Source organism: Panthera pardus, unplaced genomic scaffold (genome assembly GCF_024362965.1).
Source record: "Panthera pardus isolate Hobbes unplaced genomic scaffold, ASM2436296v1 HiC_scaffold_13, whole genome shotgun sequence".
Taxonomy (NCBI): domain Eukaryota; kingdom Metazoa; phylum Chordata; class Mammalia; order Carnivora; family Felidae; genus Panthera; species Panthera pardus.
Genome location: NW_026526688.1, coordinates 3,939,889 through 3,954,681, shown reverse-complemented (window position 1 = coordinate 3,954,681; position 14,793 = coordinate 3,939,889). Strand labels below are relative to the sequence as shown.

At 36.6% G+C, this 14,793-nt stretch overlaps 1 protein-coding gene across 5 annotated transcripts in view; it reads left to right on the top strand.

Annotated features, from left to right (window-relative positions):
* The window catches only part of CSMD1 (CUB and Sushi multiple domains 1), a 2,004,702-nt gene that overhangs the window by 1,110,000 nt on the left and 879,909 nt on the right, over positions 1-14,793 (top strand). The gene's annotated exons all lie outside the window — the stretch shown is intronic.

Below are 14,793 nucleotides of genomic sequence, written 5' to 3'. Positions count from 1 at the left end.
CTGTAGCAGTTTCTCTACAGAAGATAGTGAAGTTTGCCACATCGATTGACTCTTTAACATATGGTTTCTCTGCAGCACGTGGGGCAGTTTGATAGCATTTTACCCACAGTGGAACTTCGTCCAACTTTGGAGCCCATCCTCTCAAACCCTGCCACTGCTTTCTCCACTCAGTTTATGTCATGTGCTCAGTCCTTCATTGTCATTTCCACAGTCTTCACAGCGTCTTCCCCAGGAGTAGATTCCATCTCAGGAAACCACCTTCTTTGTCCATCCACATGAAGCATCTCCTCATCTGTTCAAGTTTGATCATGAGACGCAGCCACTCGTCCACTTCTGACTCTCGTTCTCTGCCTCCTTCCACCACATCTTTTGTGACTTCCTGCATGAAGTCTTGAATCCCTCAGAGTCATCCCTGAGAGTTGGAGTCCACTTCTTCCAAACTCCTGTTGTGAATGTTGATATTTTGACCTCTTTCTAGGAATCAAAAAATGTACTTACAGCATCTAGAATAGCGAATCCTTTCCAATTTTTCAATGTACTCTGCCAAAATCCATCATAAGAATCACCATCTGTGGCCCTATCCTCACAAATTGCAGCTCTTAAGTCAGAAGATTTGCAAATCAGAATCACTCCTTCATCCGTGGGCTGCAGATGAAATGCTGTATGCAGGCATGAAAACAACAATCTCAATGTGTGTCTCCATCAGAGCTCTTCGGTGACCAGGTGCATTGTCAGTGAGCAACAATATGTTGAATCTTTTTTTTCTCTGAGAAGTAGATCTCAACAGTGGGTTTACAACATTCAGTAAACCACATTGTAGACATATACACTGTCATCCAAGCTTTGTTTTTCTCTTTGTAGAGTGCCAGCAGAGTAGACGTAGCATAATTCTGAAGGGCCCGAGGATTTTCAGAATGGTACATGGGCATCGGCTTCCACTTAAGTCACCAGCTGTGTTAGCCCCTGACAAGAGCATCAGTCTTCCTTTGAAGCTCTGAAGCCAGGCATTGACTTCTCTCTTGCGGGGAAAGTTCTAGATGGCATCTTCTTGCAATGAAAGGCTGCCTCACCTATGTTGAAAACCTGTTGCTGAGGAGCCTGGGTGGCTCAGTCAGTTAAAGAAAAGAAACTCTGTTGTCTAGAGTAGGCAGCTTCATGAATTATCTCCGCCAGATCTTCTGGAGAACTTGCCGCAGCTTCTGCATCACCTTGAACTTTCATGTTATAAAGATGGTTTCCTTCTTTCAACCTCATCAGCCAACCTCTCTTGCTTGAAACACTTCTTCTATAGCTTCATTACCTCTGTCCACCTTCATAGCACTGAAGAGAGTTAGGACCTTGCCCTGGATTAGACTTTGACTTAAGAGAATGTTGTGACCCTTTGAGCTTCTATCCAGACCACTCACACTTTCTCGGTGTCAGCACTAAGGCTGTTTGGCTTTATTATTTTAGCATGTCTAATTTTTGTAAGAATCTTTCCTTTGCACAGTTTAACTGTTGCGAGAGGCCTACCATGGCTTTTGACATGCCTTCCTCGCAAAGCTTCATCATTTTTAGCTTTTCATGTAAAGAGGGAGATGTGAGACTTTTCCTGTCACTTGGACAGAGGCCACTGTAGAGTTATTAACTGGCCTAATTTCAGTATTGTTGTGTCTCAGGGAACAGGGAGGCCCAAGGAGAGGGAGAGAGATGGGGAGGGGGGCAGCTGGTTGGAAGAGCAGTCAGAACACATATTTATCAATTAAGTTCCCAGTCTTACAGGGGCTCGGTTCGTCATGCCCCGAGATGATTACAGCAGTAACATCAAAGACCACTGATTACAGATCACGATAACAAATATAATAGAAAAGTTTGAAATATTGTGAGAATTACCAAAACGTGAGAGACACAAAGTGAGCATATGCTGTTGGAAAAATAGTACCTATAGACGTGCTTAATGTCAGGTTGCCAAAAACCTTCAACTTGTAAAAAAAAAAAAAAAAAAAAAAAAAAATCAGCAAAGCTCAGTAAAATGAAGTATGCCTGTACGTGTCCGCTAAAAATTATTCCTGATCACAAAATTCCACCCACGTAGTTGTCGAAGTCACCTGTTCTATGTAGTAAGTACTGAATCAGTATTTAAAGCCACTGAATCAACAGATAGATTTCCATCAGCCCCTCTGCATTACACCGTATTATATGTATGGTATTGATTAAGTATTCAACACACCTCTCCTGTCTTCAGAGGGCTTGCAACTGACTGGCTGATTTCCCTTATCTTCATATAATAGTAAACACTTTTTCTATTTGCAAAATGAATAGAAATTCTGTGATTATTTCAATTATTTATCTTACAGAAAAAAGTATTACTACTCGGATAGAAAGCTAGCAAAACCCCAGGTGGAGATGTGCACTCACAAACGGAGGTAATCAATCCCTACAGAGATGAACAACGTGTCAAAAAACTTTAATTCTGGAGGTGAAATTATCAAGGAAGGCTACTGTTATCCTTCCCCAATGCACCTTGTATTTCACAGATGTCTTAAGCCAATTAACCAGTGATCTTCCTTACCATTTATCATAGTCTCTATTCTCATCTTTCCCAACCTTCTGTAAGAAGTGAAACCTTGTCATGGGTGGTTATAACTGACTTGAAACTTTCTGATCATCACAGTCTTGACATATTGAAGTATCTATTTACTTTCACTGTACCAGTAAAACAAGTTAGCTTGAACTTTATGAATTTGGCAACAGGATATTGATTCTGACTCACAGATTTGGCAACTCTATAGGGTTCAACCGAATACTTATGACATCCTTTCACAAGTCAGAGATGAAGATTTTGGTTCATATGCAAAGAAGGTAAACTATAATTAAATAATTTTCTTTTTATTTTTTGTATGAAATTTATTGTCAAATTGGTTTCCATACAACACCCAGTGCTCATCCCAACAGGTGCCCTCATCAATACCCATCACCCACCCACCCCTCCCTCCCACTCCCCATAAATCCTCAGTTTGTTCTCAGTTTTTAGGAGTCTCTTATGTTTTGGCTCCCTCCCCTGCTAACCATTTTTTTTTCCTTCCCCTCCCCATGGTCTTCTGCTAAGTTTCTCAGGATCCACATAGGAGTGAAAACATAGGGAATCTGTCCTTCTCTGCATGACTTATTTCACTTAGCATAACACTCTCCAGTTCCATACACGTTGCCACAAAAGTCCATATTTCATAATTAAATAATTTTCTACAGCTAAAAATTTTGCTCATTTAAACTAATATTAAATGGGTAACATTATAAATTCTATAAACATGAATTATGTTGAATGTTATGAATATGTGTTGTAGAGCAGTTTGTCTTTTATTAAGATGGTTTTTCCCTTTAATAAGAGACAATTTGAAATAAAATTGGAGTAAATAGTTACTGAAATATGCTAATAAAATACAGTCAAATATGGTAATTGAAATGCAAAGACCACTCAATCTAAAATGTCCATGGATTGCAATTCTCTCCAGTTTCAGAGCCAAAGTTGCTATACATAAATTATTTTTAAAATTGAGGTAAAATATGTTTATGGTGAAATGCTCATATCTTAATTATACAATTAATTCAATGATCTCTGACAAATTATTCACTCCCACAAATCCAGCCAGGATGAAAGCAAAAACCATTTCCATATCACAGGAAGTCCCTTATTTGCATTTTACATTCAGTCCCTAACCCTTCCCTTCCTAGGCAACTTTTGTGACTTCTAGTATCAAGCATTAACTTCATTTGGTCTATATCTTCATATAAATGGAATAAATATATGCCTTAGGTCTGGCTTCTGTCTCTCAATATAGTATCTTAAAGATTTATTAATGTTGAGCGTTTCAGTAACTGATTTCTTACTGTTGGGTAGTATTCTTTTGTTTAAATATGTTAACATTTGCTCATCCATGTTTCCCTTGATGAGCACGTGGGTTGTTGCAGTTGGGGGCTATCTGAATACAGAGGCTATATTTATATTCCTGTACACGATGTTGTGTGGACATATGTTATCACTGCCCATGGGGAATAACAAGAAGTAGAATTCCTTGGTTATAAGGTAGTATGTTTAGTGTGACGCAAAACCGCCAAAGGGTTTTCCCAAGTGGTTGTACCATTTTGCACTCCCAGATTGTCGTGGATAGTTCAAGTTGTTACGCAGCCTTGCCGACATTTGATGTTGTCGGTCTTTATAATTTAGCTACTTTTTGCATTATGCAGCAATATCTCACAGTTATAGTTCGCATTTCCCTGATGATTACTAATGTTGAGAGATTTTCATGTGTTTTTGTCATTCTTAGATGTTCTCTTTTACTCAAGTCACTTGTTCACTTTCTAGTGGTTTTTATTACTGATTTATATGAATTACTTAAATATCAGATGCAGTCCTTTATTACATAAAACCATGTTGAATATTTTCTTTTAAGCCATAGCTTTTTCCTTTATGGAATATTTTGACGATATATAATTTATCAGTTTTATTTCCTTTCATAGTGTTTTATCTTCCATAACACAACTTAGTCTGCCCCATGACTGTGAAGTTCTTCTCCAGTATCTTTGAGAAGTTTTTAAATATTATCATTTACACAAGGTCTAGTATATGTGTAAATAATATTTTTTGCATGTGGTGTCAGGTAGGACTGGAACTTAATTTATATATTTATTTTGATTTCAGACTCCACTGGATCCCCTCCGTTGTGGATATATTGCAGTTTGAAGGTTAGGAAGGAAACACAGCAAGGGTCATTTATACATATTTTCTAGGGATTTAAAAACTGATGACAATAGAAGGTAAAAGTGAAATAATAACTTCCTGATCCCATGAAACCAGGATTCATATGAATATATATATGTAATGTATAAATGAGCATATACACAGATAAATGTACACACACGTGTGTGTGTGTGTATATATGGTATATATATACATATGGTATATATATATTACAACATATATATATGGTATATATATATATATATATGGTATATATATATATATATATGGTATATATATATTACAACATATATATATGGTATATATATATATACAGAAAATATAACTGTTACTATATACACAAAGAAAAACACTATATATCGTGATGTATAAAATATAGGGGTTTTTTTAATTTTTATTTTTGAGAGAGAGAGAGAACATGCATGAGTGGGGGAGGGGCAGAGAATGAGGGAGGCATAGACTCAGAAGCAGTCTCCAAACTGTCAGCACAGAGCCCAACGTGGGGCTCAAACTCATGAACTGTGAGACGGTGACCTGAGCCAAAGTCAGACACTTAACTGAGCCACCCAGGTGCCCCTAGAAATTATTTTTTTTTTAAACTGCTTATCTAATTCTAGGACCTTTGTTTATACACAATGGACAGTTGATTCAAACTGAGCAAAACACTGTCTTTCCCTACTCCTCCCCAATTTTCTTTTGTTTCAAGAGAAATGAATTTATATGTGCAAATGAAAAAAAATGCAAATAATTAACCTAAACATATTACCTTATATACAGAAAATTCTTCAGTAGATTCACTTATTCAACATGTATGGGAGAATAATAAAGAAACAACATAAATGTGATACTCTTCTTCTAGCTTTGAAAAAATTAATAACCTATGTATGATATGCATTAATAATTAAGATATGAAAAAAAACCTTTCAAACATTTTTATCACCCTCAATTTGCTACATACTGCTTAACAGTATTCTTTAATACTTTAATAAAAGGTTTCATAATGTATTCATTTTAAACCATAAAAAAATAGGAATGCGTGACACATAACTTACCTATCACCAACTCATTTTACTATTTTAAGATTTGAGAAAGTGAAACATTGGTGTAATGTGAAATGGAGGTTCTAAAATACGTGATTAATAAAACCTTATGCTTTGAAATTGAATAAGTCAGTTTCCCATTGGTACATTTTAAAAAATCCCCTGGCTGCTTGGCCGGCTTGTACTTGTAGCATAGCAAAAACCAGATATGTATTTTGGGTGAATTTTACTTCTTTATCTGAAAATTAAAGGTGCTTCCGGTTCTGCATGTCTAATATTCTAGGCATTCTCTTAACAAGAAAGTGTACAAAAACTCTGCTCATTGCTGAAATCAAATGATCAAATTCACTGACTTCTAGAACTTATACAGCAAATCTCTAACCTGAATGGACAGGACACTAGGTTTGGAATACCATAGATTTGAATGCAATCTAAGTTGCCCACATGCTATGTAAATTGAGGATATTTGTATAACCTTTCTGTATCCCAAGTTTCATTACTGAGGATGGAAAAAAATATCTCGGCTGTACATGTAACGCTCCAAAATTCAATATCTGCAGTGTTTCCACTTGACTTTTGAATCTCGATTCTCTTATTGAACTGAATAAAAGTACTTGTGGCTAATGTTGTGTTACTTGAAGCTCTAATGAGATATATTGTGTGTGGGTTGTTGCTATGTGAAAAGAGCACAGAATGTGTGGCTGAATATAAATATCCAGCAAAGAGGAGCAGGGCTTTCAACAAACATATTGATTACAACATAATGGTACTTGATTGGAACAAGAAGATATACTGGGAAAATTGAGACTTTAATGTCATCAGAAATTATATTAGGAGGCAGTTCAAAGTGGTGACATAGGAAGATCCTGAACGCCCATCTACCATGGACATACCAAATCCACAGCTATAGGTTTTCTCTGAAAACTAGCAGGACAACTGCTTTACATTGGCAAATGATAAAAGAGCCACATCAAAATGGTAGCAGAGGCTGAGACACCATCTTTCCATAAACTTCACCCCATTACAGTGACCCACCATAGGGGGCAACCCCCAAACATGGAGCTTCTGAGGAGCAAAAATGTTCAAACCCTACATCAGGCATGCCCACATTGAAGATCTGCACCTGAACAATGAGCACCCATAACGTCTGGCCTTGAAAACCAATGGGGCTCTCATCAACAAGACCCAAAGTGTTGTTAGCACACTGCAGAAATTCCTCCTCACGGGCTCAGGCCTGGACTCACTCACTGCAGGGCCCAGGGCAGAAGGATCCATTTGAAAAGAACATGCATTACATGTCAGAACTTCATTTGCTAATCTTAAAGTGTCAGGTTGAGGGGTCAGGCCTGTCGGGATATTCTCCAGAGATTGAGGCACTGACAAGCACCATTTTTGCTTTGTGCTCTCCCTAGACTTTACTAAAGCCAGTAGGCACCTTTTGTTTTCCTCAGTGGGAGCCATCTTCACACCCCCTTTTGCTATGCTCCCAAACACCAGTATCTTCTAAAAGGGAGGTTCTATAGATATATGTTGCCTCATGTTTACATCTGTAGCCCCAGTTTTTGTGGATGCAGCTTAGGGTCACCCCTTGATTGTCTGGCTTTGGAGGCCAAGGGATTGTATTCCTGAGTCCCGTAGGACTGTAACAGTTGAAGACACAGTTTGTGGCAGATTACCACAGCCAAGGCTCTATAGAGATAACAGCCTAAAAAAATACCCCTAGTTTTTTTCTGAGAAAGATACCTATTTACCTGAGCAGGAGTTTGGCCTGAAGGGAATGTTTCAAGTATGGCACACATCTAGAGGCTACAGAGGTGCTCTCAGGAAACAGAAGCCAAGGGATGCCATCTTAGCACTCTCCTTTTGCCTTGTTATAGCTTGCTGCTATCTCCAGGAGTTTATACACTGATCTGTAGCCCTGAATTTAGGACTATGGCTTAGGGAGCACATCCCAGTCACCTGATATGATGGCCATCAGGACTTAGGCTTGCAGTCCCACAAAACTGTATATATTTTTATAATTTAAAAACAGTTACCTATGATTCTGGCTTCTAATCAACTTGAATCTAGGTGCTGAAGGAAATTCTCCTTGTGCTGGGACACTGGCAGGTCATGGCACACCCTAAATGACTGGTATCTTTTAAAAATAAAATAGGCTGCTTGAAAGATATGGAAGGTTTGAAAGACAAGAATTGAACAGAGTTAAATGATAATGTTCATTTCTATACTAAGTTCAGAATGGGAGAGGGGGCTGTTTTATCTAATACATAGAAATCAACACAGAGAGTCAAACAAAATGAAGAAACAGAAGAATGTGTTCCAAATCAAAGAACTAGAAAAAAATCCTTAAAGAAACAGAGATGACTAACTTGCCTGGTAAAGAGTTCAAGGTTATGGTCATAAGAATGTTAACTGAACTTGGGAGAAGAATGAACAAACACAGTGAGAACCTCAACAAAGAAATATAGAATGAGAAAGTACCAAGCAGAAGTCACAGAGCTGAAAAATACTACCCATGAACTGAAAAAAAACTTCCTGAGAGGGATTCAACAACAGACTAGATGAAAAAGGAAAAAAGGTCAGTGAACTTGAAGGCAGAGGAACTCAAAATCCAAGAAATGATAGCTTAACAGACTTGTGGGACAATATCAAGCAGGTTAACATTCTCATTTTAGGGGTACCGTCAGGAGAAGAGAGGAGGTGGCAGAAAACTTATTTGAAAAAATAATGGCTGGAAACTTCCTTAACCTGGAGAAAGAACCTAACATCCAGATCCAGGATACCCAGAAATTTCCACAAAAGATAAACACAAGGAGACACAAACCAAAACACCTTATAATTAAAACATCAAAAGGTAAAAAGAATCCAAAAAGTAACCAAAGTAAAACAACTTGTTATATACAAGGCAACCCCTGTAAGATTATCAAGAGAGTTTTCAGCAGAAACTTTTATCATTCAGAAATGAAGGAGAGATAGTTTCCACACAGTCTAAGCTAAAGAAGTTCATCAACAATAAACCTACCTTACAAGAAATATTAAAGGGACTTCTTGAAGCTAAAAAGAAAGGGTACTAACTAATAACAAGAAAACATATGATAGTATAAATCTCACTGGAAATGGTAAATACATAGTAATGGTACCATAGTAATGTAGTATATTAATTACTATATAAATATATAGTAATAGTAAAGCTAGTTTACTTGTAAAGCTAGTAAGAAAGTTAGAAGACAAAAGTAGTAAAGGTAACCATGATGATCAGTTAAAAGATAGTCAAGATCAAAATATCTAAAATGTTACATAAACATAAAAAAAGTTGTTGGGGAAAAATTTAGAGCTATAGAATGCATAAATTAAGTTGTAATCAACAAAAATATACTGTTAAATATAGGTTGTTATGGGTAAACCTCATGGTAACCACCCAGAAAATTCCTATAGTAGATGCATATCTACTTTAAATAACACGTTAGGTCAGATGGACGGGGACACACACACACACACACACACACACACACACACACACACACACACACACACACACACACATTTGATCCAAGAAAGAGAATACATATTCTTCTCAGGGGCACATGGAATGTTCTCCAGGACAGATAATATATTAGGCCACAAAGCAAGTCTTAAAAAATTTAAAAAGATGAAAATCACACAACATTTTCTGAACATTATGGCATTAAACTTGGAATCAATTACAAGTAGAAAACTAGAAAATTCACAGATGTGTAGATGCAACAATGCACAACTGACAAAAAAGAAATTAAAAAATACCTTGAGACAAAGAAAAATGTAAAAGTAGCATGCCAAAGCTTTTAAGATGGAGCAAAAGCAGGTCTAAGAAGGAGAGATTCGTAGTAATAAATGCCTACCTCAAGAAACGAGAAAAATTTCCAACAACATAACTCTGCACCTCAGAGAACTAGAAAAAGAACTGAATCCCAGAGCTGGCACAAAAAAGGAAATAAAGATTAGAGCAAAAATAGATGAAATAAAAACTAAAAAGGTAATAGAAAACATCAATGGAACCAAAAGCTGGTTCTTGGAATGAGAAACAAAATTTACTAACTTTAAGCTAGATTCACCAAAATTCTCCCCACCCCTTCCTCCCTCCCTCTCTCCCCCCCATATATACACATATATATACATATGTATATGTATACATATACATACGTATACATATACATACATATATACTCACATGCAGTATACATATATACATATACATATATATACACATATGTATACTGTGTGTATATAGAAAGAGTAGAGTGTTTGTGTGTGTGTATATATATCGTATAGAAATGGTATATATCTACATTTGTGTGTGTATATATATATATATGTCTCAAAATCAGAAATGGAAGAAGATATTTTATAATTTCTACCACAGAAATACAAAGGGTCATAAATGACTACACCAATCAATTTTATGCTAAGAAATTGGACATCCTAGGAGAAAATGGATAAAGCTCTCGAAACACACAACCTTCCAATACTGAATCAAGAGGAAATAGAAATTAAAATACAGTGCTTACTAGTAAGGAGATTGAATCAGTAATCCAAACTTCACAAAAAACAAAAATTCATGACCAAACTACTTCACTGGTGTTTACCAAACATTCACTGGTGTTTACCAAACATTCAGATCAGAAATAGTATTGATCCTTCACACAATCTCCCAAGAATAGAATAGAAAATGCTTGTCAACTCATGTTACAAGGTCAGGATTATCCGGGTGGAAAAGGACAAGATGAGGAAGAAAAAACAAACAAACAAAGAAACAAACATAACATAGGCCAATTTCTGTGATGAACAGAAATGCAAAAGTATTCAACAAAATTGAACAATACATTAAAAGGCTTGTAAACCATGATCATACAGGTTTTACTTCAGGGACACGAGAATGGTTCACCATTTACAAATCAACATGTTATATAATACATTAACGAAATAATGGATGAAAATTATATGATCATCTAAATGGATACTGATAAACATTTGATAAAATTTAACATCCTCTTATGATATTAATGCTCAACAAAGTTGGTAGAGACGGAATGCGCCCACATAATAAAGGCCATTTATAACAAGTCCTCAGCTAATATCATACTCAATGGTAAAAGTTGAAAGCTTTTCCTTTAAGATTAGGAACCAAAGAAAGATGTCCACTGTCGACCTAAGTCCTAGTCACAATTACTCAAGAAAATGAAATAAAAGTCATGCAAATTGGAAAGGTAGAAATAATATTTTCTTTATTTGCAGAGGATATATTATATATTAAAACCCCTAAAAACTCCAGCAAAAAAAACTGGTAGAACTAATAAATCCAGTGAAATTTCAAGATACAGTATCAATGTGCAAAAATCTATCTTTTCTATACAATAATGAACTATAAGGGAAAAAGCAATCTCATTTACAACTGTATCAAAAATAATACTTAATAAATTTAACCAAGGAGATGATACGCCTGTGTTCTGAAAACCAGACAACACTGACGAAAGAAACTGAAAAAGACATAAATGGAAAAATACTCCATGCTTGATGTTTAAGAATTAATACTGTTAAAATGTCCATATTTTCCAAAGCAATTTACAGTTTCAATGCAATCTCTCTAAAATTTCTGATGGTGTGTTTCTCACGGAGTAGAAAAAAGAATACTAAAATTTGTATGGAGCCACAAGAGATCTCAAATAACCAAATCAATCTTAGCAAAGAAAAAAGTGAGAGGTATGCTAGAAGTAAGCTATAGCTATAGTAATTGAAACAAATTGTATTGGCATAAAAATACATATAGATCAATGAAATGGAATACAGAACCCAGAAATAAGCCCATACATTTATGGTCAATTACAACAAAGGAGCCAAGAATATATAGTAGGCAAAGTGCTGTCTCTTCAAGAAATGTGTTGGATAAACAGGACAGCCACATGCCAAAAAAAAAAAAAAAAAAAAAAAAAAAAAAAAAAAAAATTTGGACCACTGTCTTACACCATACACAAAGAGTGACTCGAATTGATTTAAGACTTGAATGTGAGACTGAAACCGTAAGACTCCTAGAGAAAAATAGGCCATAAGCTCTGTGACATCAGTCATAACAATAGATTTTTGGATTTTACTCTAATAGCAAAGGTAACAAAATAAAAAACAAGTGGGACCACATAAAATTTAGAAGGTGCTGCACAACAAAGGAAACCTTCGACAAAATGAATAGACAACCTATGAAATGGAAGAAGATATTTGCAAATCATATTAATATCCAAAATATATAAAGAACCCATACAACTCAATAGCAAAGAAAGAAAAAGGGAGGGAGGGTAGAATCCAATTTAAAAGATGAGCAGAGGATCCAAATGGTCATTTTTCAAACAAACAAAAAAAAAAAGATATACGATGGCTAACGGGCTCATGGAAAGATGCTCAAAATCCCTAATCATCAAGAAATACAAATCAAACCACAACATGATTTCACCTCATGCTCGTTAGGATGACTATTTTTGAAAAGGTGATAAATAAATCTAATAATAATAAGATTATGGTGTTGGATATGCAATGCTGTAAATACATTAAAGCATAGTGATTTACATATTTTAAGCAGGAAATGTAAGGTATATAAATTATATCTCAATAGGCTGTATAAAACAAGACAAAAGGAAACTGTCCTTAAAGCCCGCAAATGTCAAAAATATACTGGTAATTAAGAAAGGCATTAAAGGTAACTTGTGTTAATCCCACATTGGTTTGTAAATCCTTAAAGATATACATTATGGATGTGTAAAATAAGCTTGGGAAATCTACGTAAGATTTCTACTATGCCTTTCCACTTTAAAAATACTGGTTCCATCTTGGGGCACCTGGGTGCCTCATTCGGTTGAGGGTCCGACTTCAGGTCAGGTCATGATCTCACAGTCCGTGAGTTCGAGCCCCACAATGGACTCTGTGCTCTCAGTTCAGAGCCTGGAGCCTGCTTTGGATTCTGTGTCTCCCTCTCTCTCTGCCCCTCCCCCACTTATACTCTTATCAAAAAATGAATAAACTAAAAATAAATAAAATACTGGTTCCATCTTTTATGATAATTTCCATTGTGTGTGTGTGTGTGTTTCTGTAGACATTTAAAGAACTTATGTTGCATTTTCAAAAAAATTTCATATTTAAATATGTTTTCTCTATTAAAATTGATAGCCTACATTCAAGCATCTACTTGATGAAGCTGATATGAGGTCACTCACTAGGCTCATGGGGAATATTTCAGCATAACAAGTTTGCTACCTGCTTAACGAGTGAAAACAGACTTCCTGCATGAGATAGTCACCAACTATTTATACAATCTTAAGCCCTTAGTAGTAAAGCAATCATGAGTTTATTATTTTGCTACCTGTACCATGACACTTCAAAACTCAATAATCCAGCGCTTGAAGATTTTCTTTAATTTATTATAATTAAAAGACACCCCAAGAGGGCAATCCAAATGCTTGAAAGTTTAAAGCTTTGTTCCCTTTGCTACATCGAAAGAAATGTTCATTTCTCTATCAAGTGAAGTACACTTCTGAGAATCCACACTGGCTCTTATATGATGGAGTCTTTCAAAGGAATCATTTGAGGTGACCAAGAAAAAGAGGAATTTTGGAATGGCCTACTACAGTCTTGAAAATAGAAAATATATATACATAGATAGGTAGGTAGGTAGGTAGATAGATAGATAGATAGATAGATAGATGGATGGTATTCTTCTAGGTGAAGTTTTTATCATTTCTTTCTGTAATGAGAAAAATAAAGTCTGGAAAAGTGAAGAAAATATTTTCAATTAAGAAAATGGTGAAAGCAGCATTGGAACCCATCTCTATGGCAATGTCATGGTCATTTCAACATGTGGCCTCCTCACAGATTCTAAACACTTGGATCCGGTCATGCCTAAAGCAACGTGAAATCATGTATTTTTTCAGCACGAAGTGTTCCGTGCCTGCTATGTACCCATTCCTGTCCTAAGTGCTCAGTGTACCGTGAATCCAGGGACTTCCACTGAGTACAGCAGACAGTTCCCAAGGTTCAGGGGGGGATATGGATACTAAGCAAATATTTGAATGGGCAAGAATTAAAGACTGAACATCAGATCATAAGAACTCAGCTGAAGAGTGAAGAACTGGCTAACAGAGAGGGGTGTCAAGGACAACACTCAGGGGAGAGGAGGTAAACCCTGAGGAACGGCTTCAGAGTTGGGACCATGACAAGGCATGGAGTGCACAAGACAGGCTGGCCAGGAGATGGGAGTGTGGGAGCCCTGGAGTGGCTGCAGTGCATTGAGAGAATGTAAGCCCGGGACGAGATGAGGTCAGAGAGAGGCCAGTATGAAATCACTTCCAACTTTGTTCAGAGAAGGACCTTGGACTCCATTCAACTTGAGAATGGAAGTCCTAAGTGAGTTTTGATCAGGGGTGACACATAATCCAATTTCCATTCCTTTTTTTTTTTTTAACATTTATTTATTTTTGAGAAGAGAGAGAGCATGAGCGGGGGCGGGGAGAGAGAAAGAGGAAGACACAGAATCGGAAACAGGCTCCAGTCTCTGAGCCATCAGCACAGAGCCCGACGCAGGGCTCAAACTCACAGACCGCGAGATCATGACCTGAGCCAGTCGGACACTCAACCAACTGAGCCACCCAGGGGCCCCTATCCAATTTCCATTCAAAAAAAAAAAAAAAAAACCCTCTTTTTGCTATACTGAGGATAGACCAAAGTAGGCCACAGAAGAAACATGGTCACCAGTTAGGAAGCTGGGCCTGAGCCATCCCGGTGGGAATGAAGAGAAAGGAAGAATACACAGACATTTCCATCCTCCCACTGTCTTAAATATCAGTTCAAAACATTTAAGTGATAGGTGCGAGGTGCTAAAAAAGTTATTTTGCATTCTGAGCCCGGTTGAAATTCTAATGCATCATAAAAGCAGTATTAAAAATAGGCAATGTGAATTAACTGGCCACTGATAGTCAAAAAGGAGGACATTCATTGAGA